Here is a 19,388-nt window from a genome sequence, read left to right on the forward strand (position 1 = left end):
TTTGTTTTTAGTCTTTTATTTAACTAGTCAGGTCATTTTTAGCTAAATTACTCATGTGACTGCCTGGTCAAAGAATAGCAACAACAAAAAAAAATGCAACAAGGACTTCAGACTCAGTGGCTGAGAGAGTGTGTAGCAACGCTGCCGCAGTAGTTTAGAAACACAGCGCGAAGGTAAGACCACACAGTTTGCATCTGGGCATGGAAAGATGGTGGGATAATAAAAAATGTAGGGTACAACACTGAAAGATTTACCCAGTACTGTGAAAGGCATTAAACAGAAGAAGAGGAGGTGAAAGAATAATACTGACAAACCCTCTCTCTGTGCTCGGTGGACTTTACGGGATTTGACCCGCTATGAATCAGAGGGGTGGACTTTTAGTCTGTGGAGATATTAAACATTGATGTTTTCTCACAATGTATTTATTTGAAAAGAAAAATCTAACAAAGCAAGTTGTTAAATCAGAAGCTGGAATAATTAGATGTAAGCAAAGTCAATATTGCAAAAACAAAAAACTAATTAAGATGCTTAAACACCATCTTTTAGTGGAAATTATGCATGTGCAAGCACCAGGATGACCTGATCAGACCTTTGCTGCTCTCTGCATTCTGAAAGAGTTTCTGCCATAGTACCAATCCTGCAATTGTCATAGTGAACATAATATAGCTAAGCTTCAGTCATTCCTGCACTTAACCACAGGCATGCTGTTGCTACTCAATACCTGGCATACCAATGCGCAAGCTGAAAATCTGTCTGAGAGGTAGAAGGAAGTGAGCACAGAAGGAATGCAGGACAGACAGTTGGAGTTGAAGGGAAGTGTTTATGTGAACATTTGCATATTATATCATTTTTTTTAAACCTGGGTTAATGGATTGTTTTTGTAACATAAGACACTATTAACACAACACTGACAAACTAGCTTTTAAGTTGACGTGGCTAGCTTAGCAAACACTTCTCTAATTACAACACACACAGGGTGATGTTATCAGCTAGTGATAAGAGTCGTGATTAATGTCAAATGCCAAAAAAGATCAAATATTCACCATCCCCTTTGCTTTCTTTTAGGTCTCCACCAAACTCCGAGGAAAGTATTTGGCTCTTTAACTGCCAACTGAAAACAGCCATCAGCTGTAATGAATAAAGTGTCTAATGAGAACAATAACAGCTTGCCTAACGAAGTTACAAACCAGGGAATCAAATCAAGTTCAAACTTGCTAATATGCTTGGTAGAGCTGAAGGGGAATTGCAGTGTAAGGCAATAAAAAAAACCCTCTAGTCTCTAAAGAAGAAAGACACAGATATACAAAAAAACTAATAAAAAAACCCAACCTAAACAAATAAAGAAGGAAATACTACATTTTAGGATAAACAAAAATCTTACTGTCTTAGACTAACCCAGGGACAGGTCCCTCTAAATCCTAAGAAGCAACCTCCAGGAAAGAAAAACTAAGCTGCTGCGTAACTGAAAACCTGCAGTTCCTCTAATCGGTATTTTGAGACTGTGTCTAAAAGTGAGCAAAGTGAGCAAATGAGGAAATCCACACAGACTCACAGTAAAATATTCATATTTAAAATATCTAAATATGGCTACCTCTGGGTCCCATTTTAGATGACAGAAGCCAAAATGCTGAGATCAATCCTTTAAAGCAAGACTCACAGTGGATGTCTATCTTTTTATATACAGGCCACTCAGTCTCTCTACCTTGGCTCTTAACCCTCAGCCCCTGCAAAAATCCCTCAATTTTAACTCAAGGGAACAGATAACTAGTAACAAGTGCACTGTCTACAAATGCAAGATACCACAAGCTGACACGGCACCAAAGACCTTGAAGGGTAAATAATACCTATAAAAATACAAACCACACAGATGCTAAAGGAAGCATGTTCTCAATCAGCTTGATAATGTACGTTAGTAAAGCCAAGATTGTTTTTATCCTTTCTACAATAAAATGCGCTCTAATGGTTTGTCCAGCTCTAAGGCAGGAATGAACCAGCTGTGCTGTCTGCCATTTCTGTCTCGCTCCTTAATGAGAAGTGCTAGCGTGCACAAAGTCAACAGACTAGTAAACCTCAAAGTGAACTATGGTCTGACCTCTGTAGGTCTCCGTGTATTTGCTGTCTCGCCCTCCTCTGTGTGAAACAAACAGCTCCTGCAATCACTAAAAGTTCAGTGTTGGGATTCTTGAGGTCTTTGTGTTGAGGGCTTTTTATGTTGACATAACTAGCTCCAACGAGACCAAAAGGGAATAACCAGACCATATGGAAATGAGAAAAAGCCCCAAATCACAATCATAAAAAGTATTAAAAACAAAATAATAAATATATGAAAAACAGGAGCCATTTTTAAATTTTCTTTATGACATCCTGTCTGTGTTCCCAAAGGCAAGATTTAGTAGCACAGCTTTTTAATCCCCCCCCCCAAAAAAAGCAAAAACAAAAACATGAGAAAGGGTAAAAATATATTTTGTGTAACCACCCAAGCCCTTTTTTAAAACCCTAAACAATAAGTAAAATTCAGGATACGCACTGTTCCTTGAGCCATACCGGGTCTGATTAACCAACGATGGACGGCACAACACACAATAATAATTTATGTGTGAAAGGTTCCTCTAAGGAAGACAGCTTTATGAGGAACACACTGACATATAATGTTTAGACCTCGCAAGAGAGGATGGGTGGAAACAGACGACATTTCACTTTTATCTGATATGGTGTATCTAATGTTAGCATTATGTGTTTGCACTTACACAAATAGTGACAACTTCTGCTTCTTTGCTGCACGCTGTGTTGACCATATTTCTCTGTCCCTTTCAAGTTCCCATAGCAGCCACTAATTAACCATGCATGTTCTGAAGTACTCCCTCTTCTTTCCCAGGTTTCTTCCCCTCTGCACGGCACTATACTTCCCATGGACATCCTCCTGCCGGGTGCTGTGGGAAGAAAGGCAGCTCAAGCCTTAAGAGGAGGTCCCAGCCTGTCTCTAGGCAGCCCACACACACACTCCCGTCAAAGCGCATTTATGTGTGACGGGAAGACATGTAGTTGTGGACAGAGGAGGATGGCGTGCATGTGCACAAAACGCAAATGTACAGAGTTGCAAATATTTATGCACATACACTAAACACTAAAGAAGGACATAATCTCCTCAACCTCTCAATGAGACAGAGGATGGAAAATTAACGACTAATCATTCCCACGCTGTCCTAGGAAAGTAATGCAGCTTTTGTGCTTTTCAAAATTTCAAAAAGTAACAGATGTTAGGCATTCCTGAAACACTTGTGTAACAAAATAACGTTGAAGGAATAGCCAGAGAAAAGCAAATGAATATTCACACTTTGTGTGACCAGAGATTTGTCACAGGGAAAAATCTTGAAAATTATGACAAATGGTTTAGCAAATGTGCATAGCTGCATTGTTTGGTTACAAAATGTGCCATCAGTGTTACTCTCTAAAATTTGATGGACACTGTTTTTGGAGCCAAAAGAAAAAAAAAAGAGAGATCATAAAGCTAGCTTTGTTTGTTTAAAAGACAGCATTTTGTTGTGCCGGCTGACAACACGTGGAATGAGTGAATAAGTGAAATGTCATTTTGTGGTTACCATGCTCTCATTCTCACTCATTGTTGTCCCGTGTTTGCTCCAAGGATGCTTTTCTTGGGTTTTTTTGTCCCAAAAAGCTCCTAAAAGTAAAAAGCCACAGGCATGCTGTGAACAACAAAACATGAACACCTCAAACCGAGGCACACGTTTGTGTGTTGGCAAAGATCTGCAGACGTGACAATGAAGGTTAGGCCTTTGTAGTTTCACTTCAGTTCAATGATATTATAAGCACCAATTCACAGTAGCTGGTCCACTATGAGCAAGGACTTGGCAATGGTGGGAAGGAAAAACTCCCTTTTAACAGGAAGAGACCTTCGTGAGAACCAGGCTCAGAGAGGGGCAGTGTATAAAAGGCTCTGGGATTTTATGTCTATGTTCTGCAATATTGTGTGGGGTGGAGTCGTAGGAAATGACGTAGGCAGAAGTTGGGGGTATCGCGATGCTACTTGAGAAGAGGAGATTTTTTCTGTGTTAGTTCTGTTACCTCGTAAGCTGTGTTCCTGGTTGCCATCCTTCACGTGATGCTCCGAGTGTTAAGTTCATGACTGGAAGTAAGTTTCCTTAAATATGTTCATTTTCCGATTCTGATGTTGGCCGCGGCTTTAGTTACATTCTACCGCATTGTAGCACCGCATTTTTTCATCTCGTGACTCGAAGCATGTGCCGCCGGCCGCCGCCATTATGTAGTAATTTTATTCGGCCACACGATGGCGCCCAAGTCCTTTGTTTACAGTTAGAGTGGATGTTTCGGCTATGTATGACATTCTCCCTGTGTTTAATTGTGTCCTTTCTGTGTTTGGAGCAAGAGATGTAAGATTGGCGTAGTTCAAATTATATATGTCCTGTTATGTGTATATTCAGATGGATGTGTTGGTTTATTTCATGTAATCCTTTATATTTATCTTAGTGAAGCTGTTGCTGTATATATTTATATACTCATGGCAACTTGTTTGTTACTACAGACTGCTGGCAACACTGAGCATCTAGGTGGCAATAAAACAGCTGGCGGTGACAATCCAGCAAAGTGGAAGCCTGTTGTCCTCCTTCCTGTATCCTGACCGATACACCATCTTGTTAGCTGCTGAACCTAAACGAACTAGCCCTCACCACAAGTACTCCTCAATATTGGTCCTTCGAGCCGGAGGAGTTATTAAGATGGAGCCAGATGGAGCGACATGTCCTGATCCAAGGCCTAAACGCCATACACGTCGACCAAGCCGGTTTGAGGACTTTGATGTTAACTATACAGGCCACCTCTTTACGGAAATGCTGCAGTGGGATACCCCACAGCCTCACACAAGAAGCGACAGAGTTCAGCCTCAGTATAGTCATACGCCACCCCTCTACAGCGACAGGGATGGGGCCTATTACAATACACCCCCTCCACTGGGAAGAAGTGAACAAGATGTGGACCTTAATAGGAGCCTCTCACCTGAATTTGCACCTTCTAATTTGCTAGGGTCTTCAATACACACATTTCATACAGAATTCAGAGCCTTGCAGGCCGAAAGAGAGCAGCTACTCCAATCACAGCAAGTTTTACAGGAGGGCCTCAAAGAACTGAAGGAAGCAAAGAGTGACCTCAGAGAGCTGATTGAAGTGGCTCACCTGCTGAGGAAGGATATGGCTCACCTGACTGCCTCACAGCCTAGCACCAATCATCCCCCCAAGCGCGGTTCAGGAGAGGTATACACCACCCCTGAGACAATGCCACAGGAGGAGGATGAGGAGGTGTGGCCTGACCCACCGCCATGGCCTGAACCGATGGAAGAGTTGCACACAGGATTCTCCCAAATGAAGGTTGACGAACAATACTCCGATGATGGTGTACAGTACCACCCTCTACCCCGCACACCATATTTCGCTGGTGAGCCTTCGCTGCCTAGTCATCGCTGCACCCTATATCAGGACCCTGTGGTTAAGGATGGAAACACGTTTCATGCCCCTCCACAACACTCTGTGCCACCCCCCTGCTGGGCACCAAGTAAGACAGGTTTGCTCCCAACCAAGCCTGTTCCAGCCAGTTCCCCCTCTCTTGTCACTGGAGTAACCAGTGGGCACGGCAGCAACCCATCTGCTCCTCTTTCGGCTGAGCTAGTGTACAGGGGGCCCAAACCAACCATCCCAAGGTTCATTCATTCTGATCCCTCTGAGTTTGCTAGGCTCCGCATGGCTTTAGAGAACCTACTCCCTCCTAATGCTACTGAGCTCTTCAAGTATCAGATACTTGTGGACCACCTCAAACTAGATGAAGCTCGACTTATTGCCGATGCTTACCTGAACTCACCCAAGCCTTATACTGACACCATGGCAGCCCTCCACGACAAATTTGGACAACCTCATCAGCTCGCCTTGAGAAAGATAGCAAGTGTCCTGGATGGTCCTGAAATAAGGCGAGGTGACACAGTAGCCTTCCAAAGGTTCTCCCTTCAGGTGCAGTCACTAGTTGGGCTGTTACAAACATTAGGACTGGAAGGAGAAGCGGAGTTGAACTGTGGGTCCCACGTTGCCCGACTAATAAGTAAGCTTCCTGCCGAACAGAGAGCTGATTTTCGTCGACACCAGTTTAAACAGCCCGGGAGCACCTACACTCTGTACGACCTATCTGCATGGCTTACTGTGCCTACTGTGCCTACTGTGAGAGCACAGAACACTATTTCAGCCAATGTGATGATGTAGCCAAGCTCTCCAAAGAGGAAATAAAGGACTGGATACAGGTCAACAAACGATGCTGGCGCTGTGCCCGAACTCATTTAGCTGCTCAGTGCACACTAAAGAAACCCTGCAGCCGCTGCCAGGGTAAACATCTGCTGGCTCTTCACGAGGTAAATGCCAGGACAGAAGGAAACAACGCTGGCATGGCTGCAAAGGAGGAAAGCTGCCTAACCAGTTCGGCTTCGGGCTCACTCTACCTTGATCGCCATGGGGCCAGCAATCGTGTCATGCTGAAGATTGTACCTGTGCTTTTGAGCCATGGAGAGCGGACTCTAGACACCTATGCTATACTTGATGACGGTTCAGAGAGGACCATGCTGCTCCCTGCTGCTGCAAAGACTCTTGGTCTGGCAGGCAGCCCGGAGGACCTGCCATTACGAACCGTCCGCCAAGATATTCAGATGCTTCATGGACATACCGTATCCTTCAGCGTCTCTGGTGCTACCAACCCTGGATCCTACTACAAGATTGATGGAGCGTTTACAGCTGATCGTCTCAACTTAGCTCACCATACTTATCCTATCGACCAGCTGAGAAGGAAGTACAAATACCTGCATGGGATCCCGGTCCCTGCCCTGAAGGAAGCCAAGCCTCTGCTTCTCATTGGTTCAGACCAGCCACACCTGATCACCCCCATAGAACCAGTCCGCCTCGGCCCACCTGGAGGCCCAGCAGCAGTCCACACCCGGCTTGGCTGGACCCTTCAAGGGCCAAGTCTTTTCATGGGGCGGCAGACCCAGCCTGTCCTATCCCTGTATACATCCGCCCAATCAGACGAGTTGCTCAAACATGTGGAGCGGCTCTGGCAGGTGGACGTGGTGCCTTACCGATCCGAGAAAGAGGTCACTCGGTCGAAACAGGATCAGCAGGCTGTGGCCCTGCTCGAGGCAAGAACAACTCGTAGCATACCTGAAGACTCCATCGACCATCCTGCATCTCTACTCCGTCACCCACAGATGCCGCCACTGAATGCACCAAAGGAATCAGTCATGCCCATGCTTCGAAGCACAGAAAGGCGCCTGTTAAAGGATCCCAGTCGGGCTGATGCCTACAGGGCAGAAATGCAGAAGCTGATCCAATCAGGAGCCGTGAAGGAAGTTACGCATGAGACTTCGCCCAAGGAGAACTGGTACATACCGCATCATCTTGTCAGTCATAACGGGAAGAATCGCCTGGTGTTTAACTGTTCCCATAAATACCTTGGACAGTCCCTGAACCAGTTCCTGTTGCCTGGCCCTACTCTTGGAGCTTCCCTGCTGGGGGTGCTGGTCAGGTTTCGTGAACACCCCATAGCTGTGAGTGGAGACATCAAGGGGATGTTCCATCAGGTACTGCTCCTCCCTGAAGACCGGCCCCTGTTGAAGTTCCTTTGGCGGGACTTAAAGGTGAATGAACCCCCTAAAATCTTCGAGTGGCAGGTCCTGCCATTTGGGACAACTTCAAGCCCCTGCTGCGCCACCTTCGCCCTGCAGCATCACGTGATGGAGCACACACAGCCTGACGACAGCCTGAGATTCTCCATCGAGAGGTGTTTCTACGTAGACAACTGCCTACAGAGTGTTGGCTCACCGGAAGAAGCGAGAGATCTGGTGGATCGGCTAAGAGAGTTGCTGAAATCAGCTGGCTTCGAGCTACGTCAGTGGGCTTGTAATGATCCAAGTGTCCTGAGCCATTTGCCTCCAGAAGCTAGATCACAGAGTCTGGCTCTGTGGCTAGCCGAGGACAAATCCAACCCGCTAGAGACCACGCTCGGGCTCAGCTGGGACTGGAATACCGACTCCTTGGGTTATAAGCACAGGCCCGTGTCCTATGAGGTGCCAACCCTCAGAAACATCTATAGAGTCCTAGCCTCACAGTACGACCCTTTGGGCTATCTGTTACCCTTCACCACTCGGGCCAAGCTCCTTCTCAGGCAGTTATGGGATAAGAAGCATGGTTGGGACGACTCGAATCTTCCCTCCACCCTCCTGCAAGCTTGGTCTGACTGGGAGGTGGAGCTTCAGTTTTTACCTCACCTTACCTTCCCACGTGCCTATGTTCCTGCCAGTGCTAACTTAAAGGGGGCCATTCGTGAGGTGCACATTTTTGGGGATGCTTCTGAGAAAGCTTATGGAGCGGTGTCCTATATGAGGACTGTAGAACAGGATGGGCAAGTTCACCTCACCTTCATCCTAGCTCGCTCCCGGGTAGCCCCCAAACGAGCTCTCTCTATTCCCCGCCTCGAGCTCTGTGGAGCTTTGCTGGCAGCGCAGCTGGCCAGTACCCTGAATAAGGAACTCACCTCAGCGATTGAAAGAACAGTCCTGTGGTCTGATTCGACCACTGTTCTTACCTGGTTGAGCTCACAGTCCTGCCGCTACAAGGTTTTTGTAGGAGCCAGGGTAGCTGAGATACAGGAGTTGACGGAACACTGTACCTGGCGCTACATAGACTCAGAAAGTAATCCAGCGGATGACCTGACGAGAGGGAAGGCTCTGGCCGAGCTCAAAGTGCCTAATCGGTGGTCGAATGGACCCCCCTTTCTGCTCAACAGTCCTGACACATGGCCAGAGAACCCGAGCTCCGAGCCCCGTAATGACGAACTTGAGCTCCGGAAAACAGTCTTCTGTGGAACCTCTATCACCTCCACACCTACCTGTCAGGATGGAATGGCGTGCAAGACTTGGCAGGAGCTCTTGGATATTACTGTTAAAGAGCTTTGTGGTCAGGGACTCTCGACTGCGCCATCTAGGGCTGAGGACTATCAGAATGCTGAACAGGCCATTCTCCGGCAGGCTCAACAGGAGTCATTTCCTGAGGAGTGCAGATTGCTTTCAGAAAGGAAACCTGTCTCATCCAGAAGCCGCTTGCTTACCCTGGCACCTGAACTGGATACCTCAGTGGGCCTCATCAGAGTAGGGGGTCGGTTGTGACGCCTAGAAGGTCTTGACGGACCTATATTGCATCCGATTGTCTTGGATCCTTCACACCCTTTCACACGCCTGCTTATCCAGAAATATGATGTTGATCTGCATCATCCAGGCTCCGAACGGGTCTTCGCGGAGCTGCGGAGGTCTTACTGGATACTGCGTGGAAGAGAGGCAATTCGCAAGCACCAGCGAACCTGTCCTGAGTGTCAGCGTTGGAGGGCACAACCCTCTGTTCCCAAGATGGCTGACCTTCCAGCTGCTCGGCTTAGACTTTACAAACCAGCCTTTTACTCAACCGGTGTTGACTGTTTCGGGCCTATGTTTGTGAAGGTAGGAAGACGTCATGAGAAACGCTGGGGAATCATTTTCAAGTGTATGACGACGAGGGCGGTACATCTTGATCTCCTAAGTAGCTTAGACGCGGATGCGTTCCTCATGGCCCTGAGGCGATTCATAGCCAGAAGAGGGACACCGGCAGAGTTATGGTCTGACTGTGGGACCAATTTCAAAGGGGGAGAACGAGAACTCAGAGAAGCCTTTGCCAACATGTCAGAGACATTGCAAGGGAGGCTCGCCCGTCAGAAGATCAGATTCCAGTTCAACCCCCCGGCAGCCCCACATTTCGGAGGTGTATGGGAGAGGGAAATCCGTTCAGTGAAGACAGCTCTGCGCACCTGTGTGGGTTCCCAACCTCTTCACGAGGAGGTACTCCGTACAGTTCTGCTTGAGGTTGAATTGATCCTTAACGCAAAGCCCTTAGGCTACGTTTCCACCGACGTAGCCGATGTGGACCCTGTGACACCCAATAGTCTCCTCATGGGGCGGCCTGATGGATCACTACCCCAGGTGGTCTACTATGAGACAGAAAACCTGAGTCGGCGACGTTGGAGGCACTCACAGATTCTTGCTGATCAGTTCTGGGCAAGATTCATCAGGGAATACTTGCCTGGCTTACAGGCAAGGCAGAAGTGGCAGTCAACTCCTCCTGAACTTCTGGAAAAGGCAGTTATTATGGTTGCAGATCCACAGCTGCCTCGAGCCTTGTGGCCAATAGGCCATGTGATTAAGGTTCATCGTAGTGATGATGGACTTGTCCGATCTGCTGATGTGAACGTTAATGGACGTGTTTACACCAGACCAGTTGCTCGGTTGGTAGTTTTACCTGCCGTGCCATCGGAAGACAGCGATACTAAGCAGAATAGCAAGTCGCCTCCCTCAACTGATTAGGGAGCCTTTTTTCGGGGAGCAAATGTGTAACCACATTTGGGGGCGGCTGTATAAAAGGCTCTGGGATCTTATGTCTATGTTCTGCAATATTGTGTGGGGTGGAGTCGTAGGAAATGACGTAGGCAGAAGTTGGGGGTATCGCGATGCTACTTGAGAAGAGGAGATTTTTTCTGTGTTAGTTCTGTTACCTCGTAAGCTGTGTTCCTGGTTGCCATCCTTCACGTGATGCTCCGAGTGTTAAGTTCATGACTGGAAGTAAGTTTCCTTAAATATGTTCATTTTCCGATTCTGATGTTGGCCGCGGCTTTAGTTACATTCTACCGCATTGTAGCACCGCATTTTTTCATCTCGTGACTCGAAGCATGTGCTGCCGGCCGCCGCCATTATGTAGTAATTTTATTCGGCCACACGATGGCGCCCAAGTCCTTTGTTTACAGTTAGAGTGGATGTTTCGGCTATGTATGACATTCTCACTGTGTTTAATTGTGTCCTTTCTGTGTTTGGAGCAAGAGATGTAAGATTGGCGTAGTTCAAATTATATATGTCCTGTTATGTGTTGTCATGTTCGGAGGCAATAAGACGCAGGGTTCTCAAGCACGAACCACTTTTTATTGAGTTGTAGCAGCAGTGTCCGTGGCTACATCAATTTCTGGAAAAAACACATATACACCGGTCTTCTAGCGACCTCTAGTGGCTGCCCTCATGGTAGCCTTACTAGGACAACATAAACAGATTTCACAACATCTCCCCTTTTAACAAAGGTACTTTAAACATAAAACAGTGTTGTCAGAACGCAGGACATCACAGGGGTAGACTACCCTCAGTCCTGATAAGGGATTATTCTGCCCTTAGAACGTAAAAAGGAGATAGTCCTCAGTCTCTGAATCTGAGAGGTACTTTAATTTCCCGCCCCCTGGAAGTCACTCTCACAGGTGTGGTAGGGTGGAGAGGAGACCCCGGGACAGGGATTGGCAATGTCTGCCTTACTGGTGGTTCTTGGGAAGCGGCCGCCCCTTTAGTTGGAGTAGTCGGTGTAGCTGGAACAGTGCTCTGCTGCTGCTCCTCAGGATCAGCGGTGCCTGGGACAAGCTGAAGGTGTCGTCTGTTGCGGCGAGTCACGTTCCCATTCGCCATCTCCACCAAGTAGGATCTCGGCTCCTTAGACTTACTGATGACCTTGGCTGGAGTCGTCCACCCCTTTTCCCCGTCAAGCTTCACTACAACATCCTGGCCTGGGAGAAGCTCAGGAAGTGGACGAGCTGAATGTCTGCGGTTGTAGAAGAATCTGTAAGAGTCCTTAGCTGCAGCATCTCTTTGGCACACTGTGTCCCTATTGACTGGACTGGGCAGCAATGTCTTTTCAAGTACTGGGACGGTGGTGCGGATTTGACGTCCTGTCATAAGTTGAGCTGGGCTTGCACCGGTTGCTGCAATTGGTGTAGAGCGGTAACTCATTAAGGCTAAGCAGGGGTCAGGCTGTTTGAGAATGTACTTGGCCGTTTGGACAGCTCTTTCAGCAGCTCCATTTGACTGGGGGTAATGAGGGCTCGACGTAGTGTGGGTGAAGCCATAACTCAGTTTGAAGTCTTGGAACTCTGATGATGTGAACTGCGTCCCATTATCACTGACCAGTTCTAACGGGATGCCCCATCTAACGAACATGTGTTTAAGCTTGTTAATGACCTGTCTGCTGGTTGTTGTAGTGAGGGAAGCAATCTCAATGTCTCTTGAAAAATAGTCAACAACGACAAGAAAGTTCTTACCCTCAAGCTCGCAAAGATCAGCTGCAATCTTTTGCCAGGGGCCATTGGGCAGAGGAGTAGTCACGAGAGGTTCCCGTCGCTGTGTAGGTTTGTGCTCTCTGCAAAAGTTGCATGACCTCACCTTATGTGTTATTTGAAGTCCAATGTTGGGCCACCACACTGTTGATCTTGCGCGCTCTCTACATTTAGTTAGTCCTTGGTGGCCTTCATGTAATTGGTCAAGGACACTGGGTCTAAGTGCTGTGGGAATTACGATGCGATCGTGGTAGAGCACTAGACCATCTGATTCTGAAAGGTGGCTTCTGGCTGCATAAAAGCCTTGCAGTGGTGAGCTCTTTGCCATTCTCCGAGGCCACCCTTGTCTGATGAAGATGATTGCTTTTTGAAGCTCTGGGTCCCTCTGTGTAGCTCTACGAATTTCCTCCAACTTATGTGACTTGATAGGTTTGCTTGTCACTACGTTGCTCACATATGCCTTGACATGGCTGTCTGTCTCGGACGGGTAGCATCCGTGCAGTGGATGTCTGGAGAGTGCGTCCGCCACCACTAACTGTTTACCGGGAACATGCTCAGCAGTGACATTGAATCGCATCAGTCGCATCAGCAATCTCTGACATCTCAGTGGCGTTTTATCAAGGTCGTATGAGTTGATCAAAGGCACCAAGGGCTTATGGTCAGTTTGTAGACGTACATGACCCATGCCTTGGATGTAGCGGGTAAAACGTTCGCAGGCCCAGACAGATGCTAAACACTCTTTTTCGATCTGCGAATATCTTTTCTCTGCGTCTGTGAGCGTGCGAGAACAAAAGGCAACAGGCCGTAACTCCCCGTCATTGTCCTGTAACAGTGCAGCACCCAGGCCATAGCTGCTGGCGTCCGCACTGACAACTGTTGGTCGGCCTGCATCATAATAACAAAGTGCTGGTGCAGCCACGAGCATTGCTTTTGCTTTGTTGAATGCTTGCTCCTGAGGCTCGCCCCACACCCATACAGTCTCTTTTTTGAGTAGATTGGAGAGGGGGTGCAGCACCGTGGACAGGCCTGGCAGGAATTTTCCAACATAGTTTATTAATCCGAGTACCTGCCTGAGTTGTTCTACATTGGTCGGGCTGGGCATCCTGGCAATAGCCTCCACCTTGCCATCATCAGGTTTCACACCATCCGCACTGATGATGTGACCGAAGAACTGTAGTTCATTCTTTCCAAAGTGGCACTTGGACCTGTTGAGCTTAAGTCCTGATGCTTTGATTGTCTGTAATACTGCACCTAAGCGTTGGTCATGTTCCTCTTTGTTAGCCCCGAAAACCAATATGTCGTCCATCACGACGACAGTCCCCTCTAGGCCCTTGAGCAAGGTGCTCATGAGCCGCTGGAAGATCTCGGGTGCTGAAGTTATGCCAAATGGCAGGCGTCTGAAGCAAAACCTGCCCATGGGAGTTATGAACGTGGTTAGTTTTTGGCAGCTGGGATCCAGTGGTATTTGCCAGAACCCACTGGAGGCATCCAAAGTGGAGAAAACTTTAGCCCCTGCCAACTTAGGAGTTATGTCATCCAATGTGGGCAAGATGTACCGTTCACGCTTTACTCCCTTATTCAGACGTTTTAAGTCCACACACACCCTGACCTCATCCTTGTTGCGCTTTGGAGCAGGCACCATTGGTGCACACCAGTCTGTTGGCTCGGTGACTTCCTCAATGATGCCAAGTTTGAGCATGCGCTTTATTTCCTTTTCCACTTTTGGGAGGAGAGGAAAAGGCACCCGGCGTGGGGTGGTTACACTGTACGGCACTGCATCTTCGGTCAGCTCGATTTTTACAGGTTCACAGTTCAGCAGGCCAATTTCTCCGAACACATCCTCTTTTAAGTCACTACTGATTTTGTTAACTCTAGTGACTAATCCCATGCGCTTTGCTACTGTATTCCCCAGTAGGTTACTTGCATATTGCCCTTTTATAACTGTAATCCAGTACTGGTACTTTTGGCCTTTGTACTCTGTAGTAGCAAGGAATTTACCCATGCACTTGACTTTTCCACCAGGGCTGTACACAGTTGGCTTACACTGGATAAGTTTGGGTCTCTGCTGTAGCTTATTAAGGGTCGTTTCTGTCATAACAGTGGTGTCTGCGCCTGTATCAATTTTGAAATCAACTGGACTGCCATTTACCAATAGCTCAATGTCCCAGTCGGCATCTGAGCCTGACTCCTCAATGACTGTTGTTTTTGGCTCAATTACTGCTCCTAGGAAAAGCTCCCCTATGAAGAATGAATCCTCATCTGAGTCCTCTACAGCCTCAGCCCTGACCTCTTTTAGCATTTTGGTTTTGCATACAACTTCATAGTGTCCCAACTTATTGCACTTTCTGCATCTTTTATTGCGGGCTGGGCAGTTTTCTCTTTTGTCATGCACCCTGTTGCATCTTTGGCATTTTGGTTTACTCTCACCATGTTGTTGCTCACGTACCTGATGAGGTTGGTAGTAACTCCTTCTCATGCTGTTATAATGCCTCTGTTTCACCTCATTCACCGTGCTTTCCACTCGGTCTGCACTTTGCTGTTTGACTTGTTCACTCTGGCGTGCTAGTTGAATGGCTTTATCCAAAGTTAAGTCCGCCTCGAGCTGGAGTTTTTGTGAAACATCTTTGTCAATTAATCCAATGACGATACGATCCCGGATCTGCTCGTCTTTACTGCCGCCGAACTCGCAGTGCTGCGCGAGCTCGTACAGGCCCCGCACGAAAGCCTCGACCGTCTCCCCGGCCCTCTGGCTCCGTTTGTGAAAACAGGCGCGGTCATGGATAACGTTTCTCTTTGGGACAAAGTGCTCATCGAACTTTTGTATAACCAGATCATACTCAAACTGCGGACTTGGCCTGGCCTCCGTAGCAGCAGGAAACACAAATGAGCCATATATTGGTTCGGCATCTCTCCCCATGGAGTAAAGAAGCGAGTTCACCTGCACTTCGCCGCTCTCCATCCCTAGCTTGGACGCCACTCGAAAACGGGAGAATCTCTGCCGCCATATCGGCCACTCTGCCGGCTGTGTAAAGTCGAACGGCTCCGGAGGTCCAAATTTAGCCATTTCTTCGTGTAACTCGGCGTGAAGTCCTCACTTCTGACACCATGTCATGTTCGGAGGCAATAAGACGCAGGGTTCTCAAGCACGAACCACTTTTTATTGAGTTGTAGCAGCAGTGTCCGTGGCTACATCAATTTCTGGAAAAAACACATATACACCGGTCTTCTAGCGACCTCTAGTGGCTGCCCTCATGGTAGCCTTACTAGGACAACATAAACAGATTTCACAACATGTGTATATTCAGATGGATGTGTTGGTTTATTTCATGTAATCCTTTATATTTATCTTAGTGAAGCTGTTGCTGTATATATTTATATACTCATGGCAACTTGTTTGTTACTACAGACTGCTGGCAACACTGAGCATCTAGGTGGCAATAAAACAGCTGGCGGTGACAATCCAGCAAAGTGGAAGCCTGTTGTCCTCCTTCCTGTATCCTGACCGATACACCATCTTGTTAGCTGCTGAACCTAAACGAACTAGCCCTCACCACAAGTACTCCTCAATAGGCAGAAACGTTTTTGCAGCAGAGGAAAAAGAGAAGAAGAAGAAAAGCAGGAGTGCATTATAGAGACAAACAAAGGAAGAGAAACGACAAAGGTTATGTGGTCTGTCTATGCTCGGGTCCTAGTGGGGGTCTGTTTGTCCAGGACAAATGTGGAGATGGGTTTAAAGGGTCTTACAGCATTTGGTGTAAATATCTCATCATCTTTGTGCTTTATGTAGTATAACAAAATTAACCTGATCATTATATTATATATATTCAATAAGCCTACACTAGACAAGAGTGTAGTGAGCAAGAAAAATGGGAAAAAAGCAAAGGGGGTAATTTTCCACAAGAAAAATAACTGTTGTTGCACATGCAGAACAAACCTATAATTACAGCAAAGCAAGCACAAACAACATATAATAAGCCAAACAAGCCAACAAATATCCAACTCTAATCCCTTTTAGCTTTCTTTAGGAATAAAGGAACTGGCCCTTAAAATGTAATTAACATTAAACACTGATATTTACGGGAATGTACGTGTATTATTAAGACCCATTCAACTCATGAAAACTGAGGTCAGTAAGAAGAAAGGAAGGTAGAAGACAGTTTACACTCAGTTTAGCCTTTCTGATAACATTTTTGTGTCGCAAGGACTCAAGCAGGCAGAATAAGAAATAAAACAAGGCTTTAATGGGTGGCGGTAAAGAAACAAAAGATGGAAAGAGTCCAAGAGGAGGTCAAGCAGCAAAAAGATCAACCTAAGGGGACACAAAAGACAAATGACACACGTATACACAAAATGTGCTGAGTAGGGAGAAAGCAAAACTAATGCAAGACATGAAAGAAAACCCAGAATTCAAAGTAAAAATGGGAAATAATGAAGAGAACTAATACTGACATGAGGACCAGCACCGAAGACGAACAAGGAACCGAGACGTTAACACAGAAAGATCAATTTGAAAGAAAGGCAGATGTAAATGTAAAAGTGAGATCAGAGGTCAAATGTGACAAAATGTTTGGATGTGATATTTAGAATTTCCTTATAAGACGATCACTTCCTAAAAGTTGCCAATACAAAGACAGGCAGATGAATTTAAAACAAGTGTTTTAAGAAAAAAGGCATTTTATGAACGTTTGAACTTGAAGAAGACGTCAAAGGTCCAAAGTAACGTGATATTTAGAAACACAAGGCCACCTAGAGGAAGGGGACCTTCACTGATTCGACCCACACAAGATTTAAGTGGGCTATATGCGGCCTAAAATGTAAAATGAGTTGCCATATATCATCTGCATCATATTACAAGACCTACACCTCGATCTTAAGCACATCAGTGTGCGCAAGTTTCACTAAAATCTAACCAATACTAGAAGGAATAGTAATTCTTGTGATTTGCGAATCGATGGACAGAAGCCTCGCCATAGCATCAAAAAACCCAGGAACCCAAACTAGAGACTGTGGTATTATGTGCCTTTGAGACAAAAGTGTTTCTCATACAGCTGTCTGTGTGCTATGGAACACCCACTGTCCTCACAATCATGTTAATTTTACTTTAAATTGTCATATTTCTATTTTGGATAATTATGCCAAACAGTTAATCCTGTGTTAGCTAAGATCTACAGTTAAATACAGTGTTTGGTCAAAGTTAAACATGAAATAGAGACTTTAAAGGTTACCACGTATCATGGAGGCAAGAAAATAAATAAATAAAAGACGAATGAAGACCAAAAAGATGAAGCAGATGTAATTGTTAACATCTGCTTCACTACAGGGTGGGGACAGTCTGGTTGACTCTGTGCAGCCACATATTCAGAGGACCAAATGAGACGGAAAAGAGGATTCGAGGAGAATAACAGTGAAGTGAGCTACAAGAAAATTAAAGAGCGCATCTTTTATGAAAACTGACAAGAAGAAATTTTCAGTTAAGTCCTTAAAAAAAAAACCAACTAAAAAAACAAGCATGGTGCTGTATGACTAAGTGCCTCAAGCATTAAACCCCTAGCAGGCTGCAGAACTGGCTGAGCACCAAACCAGTGTTTTATTGGTTCCCCTGGGCAGTGTTATAGGCTGCCTCACCATCTTTTACTGAGCCCTGGTGATTAGGAGCGCAACGTGCTGGCACGCAGAATCCTGTTACCGCCACTTTGATTTACACCCCTGACCAAATGCCTGTCCGCTAAATATGTGTAAATATGTGAAACAGATTACAGGAACGCATTGCTGCTTGGGACATTTAACCAGGAAACTATGTGAAGACGGCCAAAAATAGACTATTCTACTATTTAAGCAGTGTTTGATGAGACTGGATAATATCTGTTGACAGCAGATATTTGTTACTTTTTAACTAAGAGGCTAGAATATACTTAAAGTCAGAAAAGCTTAAATCATATTATATAAGTAATAAATATTATACAGTTAAATGCTTTATTAGCTTAAGTAGAAATGTAGATTTTGGTAACAAATCCACTAAACAGCCTCAGCCCCAGAACTGATATTACAGAGGGTAGTTATAGGAAAGAAGGATTTTAAAGTCTTTAGCTACATACAAATTACACACGAAAAACATAATAACATTTTCAATATTAAGAATTTCCACACATATAATAAAATAATAATAAAGTTATTATTACTAAGAATATGCATTATGGACTCCTTCAAATAAAAGCTGTGAAAAAAGCAGCATGGTCCTGGTGAGGATGAGGTAATATTTATGATTACTCCAGCTGGTTGCTGCAAGTTGTAAAAACAAAGCATAAAAAATTATGAGAGTCAAATCTGGAGATGCCGGACCAACACACATGAGCTGAATGACAAATATAAACGATAATACAGCACCAGGGCAGAGGCACTGACTTTGTGAACCTCAAACATATGCACTAAAATGCAGCAGGGTAAGACTTATTTACTCCTTCTTTATTTCTTCCTACCACATGAGACTTAGTTGCGGCAGTGACTCTGGAGCTGCATCTGGCCCATGCGGAACGTGTGTGAAATCATTTCTCTATTCCTGTCATTTACTGTAATGCTTTGCAGATGGAAGCCTGTGCGTTACATGGAGGAAAATGAGCGAGAGAAATTCATGAGCCACAGGCAAAGTGGAGACTGCTATCACACAATAAATGGTAAAAAGAAAAAGAAAAGAAAAACGCAAGCATGGCTCAACAAGTGGCTAACTAAAGCACCCATTGCTCAGAAGATACTTAGGTTTGGGGGTGGTTTAAGGAGACACGTGCAATAGTGTAAGGCTACAGAGAGGTCTGCTAGTTGAATAATTCTCTTGTTGGAGTGTCTCTGCCTTCAGCCATGAGGAATTAAACCTGGCTCAAATGATCTTTTACAATTTCTTGCCAACATTAAGAGAAAAAGCAGCAACATGCTGATAAAAATCAGCCACTGTATGCTTCAGGGATCTGTGTAATTCTGTGACATGAGGCCAAAAGCACACACCGGTGGTGACACAGTTCCAGAGAGCTATCGCCTTACTGCACCTTGTTGGGAAAGGCTGGCATTGAAATAGGCTCCCAGCTGCCAACGGGTAGTTTGTCACTGGAGTTAGGAAGTATTTGATAGCTTTCTCAGCTTGAAGACATCTCCGTCAACGAAAGCAACCA

General features: G+C 45.8%; 1 protein-coding gene across 1 annotated transcript in view; it reads right to left on the reverse strand.

Moving 5' to 3' along the window:
* coro7 (coronin 7) overlaps nucleotides 1-19,388 on the reverse strand; it is a 117,253-nt gene that overhangs the window by 19,523 nt on the left and 78,342 nt on the right. The window lies entirely within an intron of this gene.

The sequence above is a fragment of the Maylandia zebra genome, linkage group LG4, assembly GCF_041146795.1.
Source record: "Maylandia zebra isolate NMK-2024a linkage group LG4, Mzebra_GT3a, whole genome shotgun sequence".
Lineage (NCBI taxonomy): Eukaryota > Metazoa > Chordata > Actinopteri > Cichliformes > Cichlidae > Maylandia > Maylandia zebra.